This window comes from Panicum virgatum, chromosome 6N, assembly GCF_016808335.1.
Source record: "Panicum virgatum strain AP13 chromosome 6N, P.virgatum_v5, whole genome shotgun sequence".
Lineage (NCBI taxonomy): Eukaryota > Viridiplantae > Streptophyta > Magnoliopsida > Poales > Poaceae > Panicum > Panicum virgatum.
Genome location: NC_053150.1, coordinates 28992307 through 29007204, shown reverse-complemented (window position 1 = coordinate 29007204; position 14898 = coordinate 28992307). Strand labels below are relative to the sequence as shown.

Below are 14898 nucleotides of genomic sequence, written 5' to 3'. Positions count from 1 at the left end.
CGGAGCGGGCTTGGTGCGACCGGAGTCGGCTTTCCGCCAGAGCGGGCTTCCTCACATGAGTGAGGTATGCTGCGAGCTGGGATTTGTCGCTCCGCCGCTCGCAGCTTGTGAGGGGGCCCTTGACGGGCGCCCTGACTCTTGCCGACGTGCAGCGCGCGCCGCTGCCGACGGCGGCTGCTCCACGGGCACGGTTGCCCCTGGCGCAGGAAGGCGAGAGGCGTTTGGCGCGGATGACGCCACACCCTCCGTCATCTCCACGTCATCGTCGTGGTGGGAGTGCTCAACCACCCGAGCCATGGAGATGGGCAAGAGATGAGCTAAAACTAGCTAAAGCCCCCCTACCTGGCGCGCCAAATGTCGTGGTGTGGTAAACCACAGCCGGGTGGCGGAATGCACCCCCCTAAGGCCAGAGGGTGAGTACTCGGGGGTTAGCTAGGCCTAGTTCGATCTCCTGGAAGAACACGATGAACACAGTCGGTTTAGAGTGGTTCGGGCCGCCGGAGCGTAATACCCTACGTCCACTGTGTGCTGTATTGCTTGAGTCTGGGTGAGCTTGTGTGTATCCTCAGCTGAGTCTCGAGAGAGTCTGAGGATCTGTGTTCTAGCGGGCGTGCTCTCCCTTTTATATGTCCAAGGGGAGCACGTACACTGAGCGGGGCCCCGACATGTGGACCCGGCGATGTATTATAAACTACACTTTGGCCTTCAATGCCTCATATCCGGAGATCTTGTCGTCGACTTTCGTGCGTAGCTTCTGACCAGGGATGGTCTTGAGCTGTCCTGTCAGAGTAGAGTCTAGCCTCTGCAGCCGCGCGTCGAGGTCATGATGAAGCGCCGAACTACTGACTCAGTCCACTGTAGCAGCGTGCACTGTTGCTCCAGTCAGTAGCTGGTCATCATGACTCGTCGCCCATGCGCACGGCGCTGAGTCTTTAATGCTTGTCTTGGTAACTGACGAGCCACCTCGGTAACTGGCGATCCACAGTGTGGACTGACAAAAGCTGCCCCATGCCCAGAGGTAGCAGAGCCTGCCTCAACCACTCGCACTTAATGCGGGTGGGTGAGGGAGCTTCCAGCGGAAGGCTTGCACCCGCGCCCGCGTCTGCGTGACACGTGGCGGCTCCGGACCCCTCCCGATCAGCTAGCCGAGCCGAGAGCTCACGGGGGTCCGGATAGGCACGTGGAGGTCCCGGACCCATCTGCGGGAGTCCGGATGGCACGTGGAGGTCCCGGACCCACCTGCGGGGGTCCGGGTCCGCGGCCACAGGTACTGAGCATTTCCACCTCTATGACACGTGGTGACACCGGACCCGTCCCCGAGCGGGAAGCGGGTCCGGGACCGTTGGTCCGGTGAGATGGAGTCGGACCCCAGGGTTCTAGCTGCTCAGCTCCTTAGGGCGTAGTTACGGATAACTATGCGAGTCTTGGCATAGTAGGAGTGGGTACCCCAGTTGCAGGGTACCGACACATATTCTAGTTATATTAACCATTATAGGTGAGAAACTATCTCTAAACAATCATGGTGGGAAAACATTAATCATCCATCAGTATTTATCATCATCATGTTCCACTTGTTACTCTATGTGTCTATTGGTATTTCGTAACTGCTACTTCAGATACAGGGTCGTTTAGCCTGGTTCCTATAACGGAATAAAAAATGCCTGGCATCGGTAATCACCGATGTAGCATTTTACCCCGTGAGTATTTTGGGGTGTCATTTATATTTTCGCAGGAAAAGCGGCGACTAAATTGTGTAGATAAGCAGAATGAACTAATCTCAATGGAATATTTAAATGCATAAATAGAGGTAAGATACATATGGATGAAAATAGTGTGAAACACAAGCAAACTCAGCTCTGATAAAAGTAAAAAGAGGCAGGAAGCGAGGTAGAAGATAGTTAGTCAGGTCTCTCTAATGTTCTTAAAGCATCTATACAGTTTGCTAGTACTTTATACTTTGCACAAATTATGGTTCGCCTCTATCTAGTTATTCCTAATACAAGGGAGAACTGTGCAAATGGCTGACAAATATGACTATCAAACCATCACAACATTTTATAACCCTCCTACTCATCTAACCGAACGTGGAGGATTACGATGGCACTAAACAGGGCTGTCATCACCACCTACAGGGTACCTCTACAAACCGTGGGAAAGGGCGACGTCCAGCAACACTTATCTAACCCAGACACCATGTCTATACTAGTAAGCGATACTCTAGTATCCCGCATGGAGTCTCCACCTTCGGATGGACAGATATCATACTAGAGCAAAAATACGAATACTTGAGCATGTAAAAGTTAACTAGAACTAAGTCTCTAACCAGGCAAAGCATATAGTAGCAAAACAAACTAATCATGAATTCTATGTCTGACACCGCAGGGCATAAATCATGCAAATATAAATAACTGTAAGATAAGTCTATTGCATACGACCGAACATTACAAAAGAGAACTAGTAGCGAACCCATACCTATTCTACGAAGCACGTCCGGTGACCCGACAACTACTTCACCTAAACTCCACTAGCCTAGAACTACTCAAGAGAGAAATGGAGCTAGAGCTTCAACTTGTGCTTGTCCTCATTCTTACCCCCCCCTTCATATTTATAGAGAGAGCAAGAGGGTGCCAAAGATAGCCTTTCAGCCGTGAAATAGCACACCTGGCACCCAAAACCGACTTAAGGAAGGCGGGAGGAAGCTTCCTGTCAAGGGGGAAGGTCGGTGGTGCCTGGGCCCACTCAGTCGACCATGGTGGTCGGCCGACTGCCAGGTGGGCCCCACCGCCTCCAACTTCCTCCTGTGGCTTGACACGTGCCCCCCAATGTTTGTTCCACATGCCTGGACCCTTTGTATGTCGGTTTGGTGCTGCATGTGGGCCCTTTGATCCACGTGAGCTTGAATTCTGTGCTCTGATTGGTCGACGACTTTCCCGTGGATCATAAGGCACTCACAACCTGCATTTTAGCTCTTTTTCCAACATTGTGTAATTTCTAAGAGCATAGTGAGTTTAAGCTTTATTTAGGACAAATATGCATATAAAATATTTCTGATCAAATTGACGCTTGAAATTGGTCGCTAACAAGCGTCAAAAGTGGCAAAAGTGTTAAGAAGTCCCAAACCGTGAGAAGCGGACGATTCGAATCGAGTTTCTTACCTTGAAAGACAAACCTAACACACATGCATGGGGAACGAAGTCACCCACACGACTTTTCCCCATTCTTTCCGGTCCATGGATCAGGGTCACCCCCCTCGACTACAGAGTACGGCTGCTCTGCACTCACATGTTGGCCGAATGAGAACAATGTTCAAAGAGGGTGAAAGTAAAGTCCACCCACAGGTCCAATCAGGTACTTAAGCTTACTGATAACCATATTTCTCGGCATGTGGCTAGTACTTCCAAAAGCTTAACAAAGCTACCACACACTGCGGCCTTAGCATCTTTTCACTAAACAGACGGGGCCTCATCCAGAAACATAGTACCCTAACCCCGCCCGTAGACCTTATAGTTGTAGTATGTAGTAAATCAGTCAGAACCTATTGTCTCACGAGCGATAGGAAACCACTCGACTTTTACCGACCCTAATTAGCAGCGCATCTAGTCGAGCTTAACCATAGGTAATCAATACATGGGAACCTAGGATCATGCATCTAAGGTTACATCCAACTCCTGGAAACTTAAATGCGCAGATAAATAAATTACAACATAGATTGCATATATGCAAAATAGTAGGAATTTAAATGTACCAGAGCTAGCCTTCCTAAGCAAATTTAGCCTTGGGCTCTTTCGAACATTGGTTCGCGTCTTCAGCAACTTTAGTTAGACTAGCTTGAGCTTCACATAATTCATTCTCGGACTCCGGCACCAATTCGTTCGTTCCGTCGATGAGGCTCATAGCGTCTACACGAGATGCATATACATGAATTGTGTTTAGAGTCCATTTAATTTAGAGATTTCACTATAAAGTTGTAATCCAATCAAATACAAGTTTTAGTTATGAAGTTTCTTATTTACATATTCTTGGGCAATCGTTTATAGAGTAGTAATGTACTTTACTTAACTCATAAAGCAAGGGCTTCCTGTTTTTCCATTTTATCAATGTGCAGAAAATGTATTTATACTAGTTAATATTAGAAAAACAATGTGAATACATACAAGGTACTTCTCTAAATAAAGTGCTTACTGTATAGATCTTAGCTCATTTGGTGCAGCAATTTAAACATGGAAAATAGAATAAACAGCCACCGCTAGAATCAAGTTCTATTTATACATAATTAACCATGCAAGTATTATTTCTCAAAATTTTACTGGGTAATCCTAATCTGGTGTTGAGTCTACTGTAAAAGTTTCAGGTTTTATTGTGCCACTTACAAGGCATAGCAAAAAATTAAAAATACTCCTATATTAGTCAAGTTTTATTTATCTAGCCAAGAGTAAGCAAGTGCTGGTGCTCAGGTGCTCAAATTTTTACACAATGCATATACTTCAAAAAAAATTCACAGTAAAATTTGTAGCTAATTTCATTGAGCAGTTTGGCCGTGAAAAATAAATTGAACATTTTCTAGTATAAGCAAAGCTTCATTTGTACAGAGCAAAGTATACAAGTTCTGGTGTTCAAACTCTTACTGAGTGTTTCTGATATGTTGAAAAGATTTCTGTGAATTTTCATATTTTTCTTAAGCAAGTACCAGGAGCAATGATTTATCCAAATTAAGTCCTAGTTAGGAACATTAAATTCTACAGATACTTCCAGGGTATTTCTGAGTCTCAAAGTTTTGCTAGAGCTTATCCTAAGCATGAACATACATCAGTAAAAATATCAGCATTTTTGTCCAACAGGATATTTAGTATTACATTTACTTCACTTAGCATATGCATAATTATTCGAGCTAGATTCTGTTAAGCAATAAATCCCAAACTTTTTGTGTAGCATCTATATACATCTATCATGGTTATGCACAAGTTTCACAGCTAAATACATAGTAACACTACCAAAAGAAAATAAACAAGCCAGATATAGTAATAACATGAGCTACTAATATCTCTGTTCAAGTATTCAGGAAGGTTCATCTACTCAAGATTAAGTTCTGGTAAAAATTTCAGAATTTTCTAGATACCACAACTATTTACCATGATATATTGCCATCTCATATGGATTAAATCATATATATATCTAGACAGTTCCAAAAATATTCAAACTTGAGCATTGAGGTTCTTTTAGTACTCCTAGATCATGAAAAAAAGTTGTTGCACAAAAAAAATCATGGAAAAAGTTTCATGCAAGGTACTGTAGTAAATCATCCAAAAATAATATGTGAAGTGCTACACTAGATCTAGCAAGAATCAAAGTTTCACATAGTTAGAGGGAGCTTCTGGTTCTCAAACTTTGCTAGCATGTTCAATTACACATATTACCATCTGATACCAGTTTCATAGTTTTCCAAGTATTATAGCTATTTAACATAGAAGAGTACCATTATTCATGACTAAAATCATAACCTTCGTTAAATAGTTGTAATGGGTCCCAAATTTTTACACTACTGTTATTCTTGCATATAAAGTGTACTGACAAAATATCATCCAAAAATATTCAGTATAACATACAGAACTAAAATATAGCATTTAATCCTAACCTAGAACATGATCTAAGTAAAACTATAGCTTCAATTAATTTCTGGGTCTACAATTTTTACACAGAGCTCATCTTTACAGTATGTAACTACTGCCCAAAAATTAGCATCAGTTCATGACTACAACATGAGATACATTTGACATAATCTTTAACCTAGACTAAAATAGAGTACTTTCTATTTAGCTATTTTCTATTCTAGCACAACCATGTAGGTAGGTTATACATCATCAAGATTATTTGCCATTCTTTCATTGAATGGATCCTTTCCAAATTCCAAGGACCGCTTATCGAACCTCTTCCACTAGTGAGCATCAGCTGAATGTTGATGCTTTATGTTGCCATTCTTGAGCTTATCTGAATCCCACCATCGCATCAGTTTAGGATCCTTTCGGTTGGAGAAGAAACGCCTCAGACGATCGGCAACTGGGAGGTATTACATAATCAAGATAGGAATCTAATCTACTTCGCACAAATGTATAAAGCAATATCTTCTGACTCAACAAAGGCAACACTGTTCCATGCACCCTTCTTCTTTTTATTCCCATCAGTTGGACCTTAATTGTTGTCACCACAATAACAAACATTATTTTTTACCCACTTGTAGTGCATATAATTGTCCAAGTCTTTGAAAGTTTTATGATGGTACAAAATATAATGGTTTGGACATGCACAAATTCAATATAATGATTTGGATATGCACGAAGTCTTTCCACACCCATCATGAGTGGATTGACAACCTTCTTTGCTCAATATTTGTTGGCGGGCACAAATTTAGATTTAGAGACCATCAAGTCAAGATACAATGTAGATCATTTAAAAATATCATGAAACAAAGTGTGTTTAGCCTTTATAATCAATAGCTCAAGCATGATACGAAGCATGGTTCAGTGTTTTGAACATTCCTTTGAACGCTCGTATACATTTTCCTCTAGGATTTTTTTCCCGTTTCGAAGTTTGCTAAGCCCTTTGCATTGCAAACACTAGTCCCACCTTGGTGTGACATAACAACTAGCTTAGGAAATCATTGTCATCAAATTCATTGGCACTACTATCATCACCTCCATTGTCACCACTACCATCATCGCCACCCCAACCCCCACCATCATCATCGCCATCTCCCTCCTCTAAATCATCATAAGAATCAAATATTTTACCAAACTTGATATCTTCTATGATTTCATTGAGCAAACATTTTACCAAACTCGGCATCTTCTATGATTTCATTGAGCGGATTCGTACGAATCTCTATGGGTGGGGGTGCCTCACCATGATATGTCTAGATCATGTAGTCCTCAATGGAACCTCCAACCATCACATGCGATTTGATTCTAGTTGTTGCACTGAATACTCTAATGTTCTTGCAGGTTTTGCAGGAACAATATATTTATTTATCTTCTCAATTATTGCATAGTTTTCCTCAACTTGAATGAATTTATTAAGTTCTCCACAGAAATAGATGTTCGTCCTTCATATTTTTTACATCCAAGTCATATCCATCTCTAAACAATAGAAATTAAATTAAATGGATTAACATCACAACTTTAATAATTTTGTAAACAAATAGGATATATAAGTACACATGTATGTGTAGATATTGACAAAAACTCAATCTAACTTGTACATATTAAAAATATCAAAATCTAACTTATTCTTGTCCTACTAAATATTGGGAAAAAAAGTATCATACATGTGTAAATATAGAAAAAAAGTTTGAATCTTCTTCTCTCTTCTTCGTGGATCTAGAAAATTCATCATCAATGAATGATGCTAAAACATCAAAATTGGATCCAAATGATTAGAAAATGTTGTTCTCCTACTTAAATAACCTGACCTCATCCGAAAAGTTTAAGGTAAATTGAGCTCCAAATGGCAAACCACACCTTTGAAGATCCGTATCTATCTAGAGACAAGGGAATTCTATTTGAACCATAAAACTATGCAATACATTCAAAAGGACATAGGGTTAGCACCAACTTACCTCCTATATATAACCACAACTCCAAGCAATCAAGTTGAGAATCATCCCTCATCTTTTCCCTTTTTTTTGAATTTTTGGGCAACACCTTCCTTGACTAAATACCGTGCTATTAGAAGAAGGGAGAAGAATGTCTGTTACTTTTGGCAGCCGTTTCCAGGCGCGGCTTGCCTCGGAGCTGAGACCGGGGGTGAAAGGTCCTTGTTTGGTTTTGGTAATTGAGTGACAACATTAGGTGGACTAATATTGTTGTATGGAGATATACACATGGGATTAGTCCACATGAGAAGGAGCTCATTGCATATGAGTCATGACATGAAGTCATGTGACCAAGGTGGTGAAGATCAAGACAAGGCTTGGCTTGATGGACTGGTTGCAATGGAGAAGGGCAAGTCAAGGCTTTGAAGCGATGGACCGCAAGGCGGTGAAGCTTGGGCAAGACTTGGCGCCGATGGACCGAGGCAACGGTGAAGAGCGGGCAAGGTCAAGATCGATGGACCAAAGAGGTCATGTGATAATATGGATTATATCATATCATTCATGATTGTGTTGGTGCATTGGTTGCATCGACACTTGGAGGATGGAGTTGATGAATGGAGATGAAATGGAAATGCGCAAGGCAAAGGTATAACCTAGGGCATTTCATTTCACCGGTCTAAGGTTGAGTAGAGAAGTGCTTGACCGGATTTAGGATAGATGGCCGTACTATCAAGAGGGGCAAACTTGTTTGCATATCGGTCATCTCGTGCCACTTGAGCGATCTAAAATTGCGATGTTTCTAGGATCGAGTGGTGTGGTGAGATCAAGTAAAAATCCTTTGAAAATGTTTGTGAAAATTCTAACACACATTCACATGGTGTTTTTCACTTGGTGTTGTTGGCACATTTGCAAAGGAGAAGGTGTTGGAGTTGATGTTGATCAACTTGGGGAAGCAAGAAGGCATTTTGGTGTTCTCCGGACACTAGGTTGGATCTTGGAATGGAATTCTGGTTTGATCCATTGTGTTTTGGATTCTTTATTCAGTTGGGTTGTGTAGTGATCTGAATAAGCTTTCCATAGAGTCTAAGATTACCTAATTTGGCCATCGAAGTTAAGAGTTATGAGCGTTTTACCGAGGTTCGTTTCTGCTGGAAATGTACCTGCGGATGGTCCGCTTCTGGGGGGCAGACGGTCCACCGTTGTCTCGTTTGAGCTCAAACAGAACCGTTCTTGGCTTTGGATGGTGGTCCAAAGTGAACTGCGGACCGTCTGGCCCCTGGGGGCGGATGGTCCGCCTTTAAAACCTGAAACGGGCGCAGAAACTTGTTCTTTCTGTATTGGGTGTCCAAATAAACTGCGGACCATTCGCCATTTGTGAGGCGGACCGTCCGCCCGAGCTGTAACGGTCGACTCCGAGAAGCATTTATTAAGGATATAGCCGTTGGATTTGAAATGGTGGACCATCCGGGCCCTGTGGGGTCGACAGTCCGCAAAAACTCTGTTTTCACGAGATTTGAGTGTAACAGCTAGTTTGGGACTTCCCTCTATAAATAGAGGTGGTGGCCGGCCATTTGAGAGGTTGAGCACCTTAGGGACTTGGTGTCCTTGTGTGAGAGTGCTTGAGAGCCCTCCAACTTACTTGTGTTTAGAGCAAATCATATCCGCTAAGTGAGAGAGCGATTCTAGTGCGTTGCATTGAGAGATTGCAAGGGGTTGGAACTAGGTGATCGAGTTGCAAGCCGGTGGTGCTTGTTACTCTTGGAGGTTACCACCTCTTAGATGGCTTGGTGGTGTGTCTCCATTGTGAAGCCCGTAAGAAGACTGTGCGGTTCTCCGGAGAAGTGATTGTGAGCGGTATTGTGCTCACCCAGCGGGAGTCGCGAAGAGCAACTCTAGTTGAGCGAGACGCGAAGAGCAACAAGTGGTCCGGCCGGATCATGTGCTAGAGCTCGGTGTGAGCACTCCATGTGGGAGAGTGTGACTTGAGAGTCACCACTAGCAAAAGGATCGGTGGCAACCTTGGAGCTTGTCTCAACGGGGATTAGATTGATGGCAACCAAGTGAACCTCGGGATAAAAATCACCGTGTCAAATGTGTCTACTCTTCTCGGTGGTTTGCATTCTCCAAATCACAAGCTTTGTATTTACATTCATATATATCTTGTGCTTGTGTAGTCGCTCTAGTGATTAGTTAGCTTGTGTAGCATAATTAGTTGTCGTGCTTAGTTTGTGTAGCTAAGTAAGTTTGAGCTCTTGGATTTGGATTGTGTAGCCTTGTCCATTGTGCATCTAGTGAGTGTTGACGACCATTATCTCATGTTTTGACCATCAACTTCTCGGGAATAAATTGAGTTTTGCACTATGTTCCATGTATATTTTATTTAATTCTAATAAGTTGCACAAGTTTTGGATGAGTTGTATTTGCAGGAATCCAATGTCCAAAGATGGTCGAAATTAGAGAAAATCCCGGCCGCCCGGCACATTCCGTGCCGACCGGCCTGACACCTCCACATACATGGGTCCAATAATTTTACTGGAGCAATGTGACATGTTCATAAGGTTCTAGAACAAGGAGAACATTTCATATCCTATCGGTGGACCCAGAAGGCACAAGGATCAACCCAAAATCCCACCTGCCAGTGCCAAGTGCATCAAATGAGGAAAGCACCCAGTCCAGAGGCAATGTGGAGCATTGATGTGCAATGTCGGTGAAATGGAGGGCTGAGAGGCCCCGGGACCAGGCCGCCCGGCCTAAGATACCAGAATATGGGGAAGATACCCGAAGTACCGACATCCAGGAGGGATCAGAAGCGATCCACAGAAGGTCGGTGGCCAGGTGGCACAATCCTAGGCCAACCAGCCTAGGTTGGGCCGCTCAGTCCCACCTTGCAGCCTCTCGGCTCCTGGCTTCGCGTGGAAGTTAAGCACCACCTCTACAGTTGCGTGCACCTGGCGCCAACGGAATTACCGGCCTTCTACCGACCTTGGAAGCCTATAAATACCACTCTCCCCTTCACTTGTAAACACACACTCAAAGGAGCAATTCTCTCTTCTCAAGTCTAGAGTAGGTTAGTAGTTGGGAGTTAGAGTCGAGTCGAGCTTGTCTCGGGGATCCGGAGTCATCATCTGAGCTCGGTAAAGCTCTTGTATCATTTCCTTTGACTATTTTCAATATAAGTTATCTTCTTTATTTACTTGAGTCAGCTTTACTTTCCATAAGTTTTATCTTCCCAAGTACTTGTACTTGTCTGCGGGAGTAAGTTTTACCTCTAGTTCAATTTAAGTTCCCTTCCTTGCTTGTCGGAGTTAGTCTTACGGGTTTTCTCACCCGTACTAGTGTAACTCAAGTTAGTTCACTAGGTTGAGGGGGATTTCTCTTGAAGGCCTCAAGAGAAATCCTAGTACCGAGAGCAGACGTGGTGTCTGACTCAGTACTAGCTACAAAGTGTGTTCCACCCCATGGTACCGCAATGGTAGGCGGCAAGTGGTGACAACCTTGTGCGTCTCTCGTAGTCCACCACGTTCGGGTGTTTTCATAGTAGGATTGCCAAAAGTATGTTGTGCCCCTTCTCACCCCTGTCTGCGCCCTTCGCTTAGGCCGCCGAAGTAAGCTCCTGGTTCCGACATCAAGTTAGAAGCTTAGATTAGTTCTAGAGAGGCTAGCTCAGTAGTTTAGAAGTATTTCAAGAGTCCTTTCTCGCTCGTTGTCCTCCCGCTGCTACCTCTATAAGGTATAGAATCTCCTGTGTGTCGCACGGTCATAGCTTGGCCACTTATCTTATCAGTTATCTGGCTTACCCCTGCTGAATTAGTCGGTCGGTAATTTCAATAAAGGTTGTCACTATAATTTACGATACACTTTACCATAGTGCTTCCCTGAGGATTTTCACGATACCCTGGAAGTGCTACACCGGTGAATTCTGTGCGCTTGCAGAATACCTATTCAGATTGAGCATAAGAGACACCAACAAGCATTTCTGGCGCCGTTGCCGGGGAAGCAATTGCCTAAAGTTATCGTATAATTGAGTGGAAAACCTTACTATTTTATCACCGCTAATTTTAGCAGGCTTACCATTGCTCTCTCTCTTGTTTATTCGATGCAGAGCAGTGCATAATTAGTTTTGATCTACCATCCAACTTCGATCTGAATCCTCAGAGAATTGGGCGAATTGTGAGATGCCGCGTCGTCCCACCCCAGAAGAAACCCACTTGGAATCCTCGTTTGTCAGTCTCAGCACCACCCATGGCCAAGACTCTCAGGCAGTACTCGGCCCCGTCCAGCAGCCACATTCCTACTGGACTGAACAATGACCAAGGCAATGATGGCTTTGAGCTCAAGTCGGGATTGGTGAACATGGTTCAAGCGAGTCCATTCTGTGGAAAGGTATCGGAGGATGCCAACTCTCACCTTCAAAATTTCTTGGAAGTGAGCAGCACCATCAACCCCGGAGGTACCACAATGGATAATGTCCGTCTTTGACTGTTCCCATTCTCCTTGCTAGGCAAGGCGAAGATGTGGTTTTACACCAACAAAGCAGACTTCACCACATGGGAAGCTTGCTCCAATGCATTCCTGACGAAGTACTTTCCGGTGGACAAAACCAATGCTCTCCGAGGTAAAATCTCCGGATTTCAATAGCTCCCGGATGAAGCCATTCTGGAAGCTTGGGAGAGATTCCAGGAATACATTGCAGCATGCCCCCACCACGGCATGGTGGAATGGCTGATTATTCAGAGTTTCTTCAATGGCCTGAACACACCAGCTCAGAACCACATCGATGTAGCATCAGGTGGTTTCTTCCTCTCGCTCAGCGTACCTGAAGCAAAAGCGCTGGTAGAGAAGATTGCTTCCAACCAGAGTTGGAAAGGTGATAGGCAGCAACAATCCCGCAAGGGAGTCCATCAGATCGATAGTATCGATATGCTTGCTGGCCAGATGGACCTTCTCATGAAGAGACTGGAGTCTCCACACCAGGAGGCTAACCAAGTTATCGATTCTCGCATGACATGTGAGGTGTGCAGAGAAACTGGACACATGGGCAACTCTTGCCCAGTCACTCAGGAGGAAGCTCATTTTGTTGGGGTGAACTCCAACAACTCAGGCTTCCGTCCTCAGCATGATTGGAATTCAAAACCCAGCCTCCCCTTCAGTCAGCAGCAAGGTATGAATTTTAATAACAACTTTCAGACTTCTTTAAAGGACCTAGTTTATGGCCAGAAATAAATTAATGACAACATTAGTAAGAAATTTCTTGCTAATGATAAAATTTTGGAGTCTTTGGCTGGACAACTAGAGGGCATAAATTCTGTTATTAAAAACCAGTTGAGCTTCAACAAAATGATAGAAACCCAAGTGGCTCAATTAGCCTCATCTTGTCCTAACAATAATTCGGGAAAACTTCCTGGGCAACCGGAAGTTCCCCCGAAAGAAAGTGTTAGTGCGGTAACTACACGGACGGGTAAGTCCATGCAAGAACCACCATACCCTAAAGATGCAGGATCTCGGCGGAAAGTCGTACCCGCTAGCAATACCTCTGCTGCAGACGAAGATCAGGAGGAGGCAGAAGAGTCCAACACAACTGCTGCTGCCCAGGAGGAAGCCATGGAACCCCCTAGAACTTCACGGGAGTTTCATGACACTACTGCCTTACCGTTTCCGGAACGAATAAGGAACCCGGTGGCCGTCAAGCAATGTGGCAAGTTCGTCGAGGTAATACGGAAGTTGTATGTCAATATACCACTTCTTGACGCTATGCAGGTCCCAACCTACGCCAAGTACATCAAAGATATACTTGGTAACAAGAGAAGCCTGCCCACCACCGAGGTTGTACAACTCACAGAGGAGTGTAGCGCAGCTATACTCGATCCTCTCCTGGAGAAGAAGAAAGATCCAGGATGCCCCACAATCACATGTTCAATTGGGAGTTAGCATTTCTCACACGCTCTGTGTGATCTGGGAGCAAGCGTCAGCGTCATGCCCAAGGTAGTTTACGATAAACTAAACTATCATGAGCTTGCCCCTACTACTATGTGCTAAACTATCATGAGCTTGCCCCTATTGCTATGTGCTTGCAGCTAGCGGACCAGACAGTCCGTTACCCTGCGGGAATTGCAGAGAACATTCCGGTTAAAATCCGGAACTTCTTCATTCCCGTTGACTTCGTCGTCCTCGATATGGAGGTCGACGCCAAGACGCCACTCATTCTGGGAAGTCCATTCTTGAGTACCGCAAATGCGCACATTGATGTTGGAGCCGGAGAAATTTAACTCAACATCAATGGCCAGACGGAGAGGTTCGCCTTCTGACCGAAGGTAGAACAATGTTCCCAGGTCAAAGCATTCAACCGAAAGAAATCCGAGAAAGAGCAGGAGAAGCCATCAACACCCACCATCGATATCCTTGCCGAGCTCTTGGAACAACTAGGAATCAACAGGGAGATCAGAGTGCATAACTACAGGAACGCAAGACGGCGAATCCTTCATAGAGAATTTGAGGAATCGGAGGCGAAAGCGATCAAAACGAAACCCGCCACCAAGAAGGAATGGCAGAGAAAAGTGTCTTCGTCTGGAACTTCATCCGGTGATGACAACAGAACCCGAGGTATGGAGAGTCCCGCTCAGGACTCAAAACCCGAGCTATCACCGTGAGAACCATGGTACGTATCCATTCCTTGCATTTGCATATAGGATAGTTTAAATTCCTTGCATAATCTTTCTTTCCTAGAGTCATGGCATGTTCACTTTTTCAAACCAAAATTTAAATTTTTGTTTTGCATCAAATTTTGTTACATTGCATATAAAAAAAGGCCAAAGTGTAGGCCGGTCGGCCCCACCTTGTCTCCCTTGGTCAGGGGGCATCAGGAACCGCAGGACTTGGAGTCCATGCGAAGAAAAGGGAAAGAGGGAAAGGCAGAATGAATGGCGCGGGATCGAGTGGCACTCATCACGGCCGGCCGACCTGCCTCCACCACCCACGTCCCGTCTTCACCCACTCAAGCATGAGCACCAGTAGCTCTAGAGGCAGTAGACCAAGGCCGTGGCACGCTCGCCGCCGTGCACAGGCCGGTCGGCCTGCCCCACACTGCCTGGCCTGCTTCCTGCGCCTAGCTATAAAAGCCGACGAAGGTGAGTCGCTCCCTGCACCCCAGCTCAAGTACGCAGAAAACTCCCCCATGCTCGAGTTCTCTCTTCCTCTCTCTGAGTTTTCTTGCTTAATGAAGCTTTTAGAAGTTAATTAAGCCAAGTAACTCAGGTGCTAGCCCCACAAAAATAAGTAGTAGTGCTGAGATTAGCTCGGCACTAATCCAATAAAAT

At 44.6% G+C, this 14898-nt stretch overlaps 1 non-coding gene across 1 annotated transcript; it reads right to left on the bottom strand.

Annotated features, from left to right (window-relative positions):
- Positions 1 to 12190: 12190 nt before the first annotated feature.
- On the bottom strand, positions 12191 to 12297 carry LOC120680370. Its single transcript, XR_005677637.1, has one exon. It is a non-coding gene; the product is annotated as a small nucleolar RNA R71 (small nucleolar RNA).
- Between the last annotated feature and the right edge of the window lie 2601 nt (positions 12298 to 14898).